The sequence below is a fragment of the Macadamia integrifolia genome, chromosome 13 (genome assembly GCF_013358625.1).
Source record: "Macadamia integrifolia cultivar HAES 741 chromosome 13, SCU_Mint_v3, whole genome shotgun sequence".
In the NCBI taxonomy this organism is placed as follows: Eukaryota; Viridiplantae; Streptophyta; class Magnoliopsida; order Proteales; family Proteaceae; genus Macadamia; species Macadamia integrifolia.
In genome coordinates, this window is record NC_056569.1 from 26,557,633 (window position 1) to 26,559,727 (window position 2,095).

A 2,095-nucleotide genomic window follows, 5' to 3' on the forward strand; every position below is an offset into this window, starting at 1 on the left:
GGGAAAGAAAGGAAATGGAATTTAAAGATTCTCCCTAGTTAGGACTTAGGAGGCTAATTAAGGACTTGTACAAGAGCTGGGTCTCATCTCAATTTTAGTAGTTATGTGGTCAATTTCACAGGACTTTGAGACGAGCAGTGTCTGATGTTTCTTCTTCCAATTGCTTTCATGAATAAAATTTATGGATTTGTCTTTAAACCCTAGAGAGATTATGACAATTCTCCCACTCAACAGCTCATTGAAATGGATATCACAACCAATCAATTAATCAATCCACCGACCACTCTCCCATTTTGCCAAGACATTCTCTTATACGAGATGGTAAGATCAATACTAATCTCTCTCTCTCTCTCTGTGTTTCTGTGAACTATGAACTCTGGAGTGAGCATCAGGAGGACAGGGTAGATCAGAATTCTGGCTAGCCCATGAGAAATTTAGTGTAGGAATGGCCACCACACGAATCAACGCACGCATTAGGGGCTACCCATTTTATTCTACTTCGCAACCTTCTCTTCTTGGCATTCTCGTGCCCAAACCTTGAGCGACGACGTGCGCTTGGTACCCCTTCCCACCAAATGACCAACAAAGCAAACGAGCTGTCTCCATCGATATCGTTTACCTCCACCGATGGCTCTGCTTCGCTACCCCAAAATGTACGTCTCTCTCTCTCTCTCTCTCTCTCTCTCTCTCTCTTCTTGGTACCTATCTTGGGGACTTTCTCCATTTCTTCCAATCTTGTTTTCCAATTCAATACACTATAGTTATTCCAAGTGTGCGTGAATCCGCATCAGCAAACAACCCAATTTCAATCTCTTACGGTTGGCTTCGTTTCTTCTTCTTGCAGACGCTAACGCTGCCTGCTTTTTGGATAAGTATCTAAAGAGGTAAGTCCCTGTCACTGGAAATAATAATTGGACGACATGGAAATGGTGGGTTTTGTATTACGCAAGGAACCAATGTGTCCACCCTGCAAAATTAGATTTTGAACTTGACCACCTTCAAAACTGCAACTTTACTTTTTATCTTCCATGCGTTTCATATGTAGATAAGAGTTATATAATCTGGTGACAAACTTAACAACTATATTAAACGTGTAGGCACGGTAGATAGAATCTTTTTATTTGAAGGAAAGAGAGTGAAATATTTGCAAAAACGTGGGGAACATGATATTTAACTTATTATTTAGGGGAGGAGAGTGATAATTCCTCTTTTTTGTTTTTTGTTTCTTAGTTATAAATTTAATACAAAGGTAATGGCGAACAATTACACCAGTACTTCCAAAACCCAATATCATAGGTGAATGGTTCCCTCTGATTTCCTCCAAACTCATTCTCTAAACTGACTAAAATTAAAAAAGTACTAAAGATAGACAATTTCAGAAAATCAAAAAGAAAACCAAAAGCAAGGATTTAAAGAAGGGATTTTATTATCTTATTGGCAACCCTCAAGGTGTCAAATAATTTGTAATCTTACTTTTTTGCCCTTTTAGTATAGCATCATATTTTTTATAAATACGGTAATAATGTCATTTTACATGTGTACTTGGATGACAATGACAACTTTTAAGAGTCGCATAATGATATGTAACTAGAGAACTGAGAATAATTTCCCCTTGATTAGCCCCTGTAATGGAAGAGACATACAAATTGCAACATATATATATATATATATATATATGGGAGAGGGAGAGGGATAGGTATGTCGTCGATATCAAGTATGCTAGCGGAAAACACCAATAGGAACACATGATGGAGTACCATTATGGAAGGATATGGGGGTCATTTCAAAAAAAGGGAAGAGAGAGATAGACACAATGGGTGCTAGCATACTTGATATCGGCGGTATACCCAACCTTTTCCCTTATATATATATATATATATACACTAGTAAAAGTGCATGTACAAATGCACATGTGGCCAAGAGAGAGAGAGAGAGAGATGTCTAGTGTATCAATCGCACTTCCATGAATTTTTCCCTTGCTAGTGTGAAGCAAAGATTGAGTAAAGTGTCACGTAATATGGATTGAAATCAAGCATAAAATCAATAGAAAAAAAAACCAAAAATAAAAGAGGAACATACTTTGCAACAATGGCGA

At 37.6% G+C, this 2,095-nt stretch overlaps 1 long non-coding RNA gene across 1 annotated transcript; it reads left to right on the forward strand.

Moving 5' to 3' along the window:
• The first annotated feature begins 335 nt into the window (after positions 1-335).
• Positions 336-1,348, forward strand: LOC122058782. The gene is made up of 2 exons (XR_006133928.1): positions 336-653; positions 845-1,348. It is a non-coding gene; the product is annotated as an uncharacterized LOC122058782 (long non-coding RNA).
• Positions 1,349-2,095: the final 747 nt, after the last annotated feature.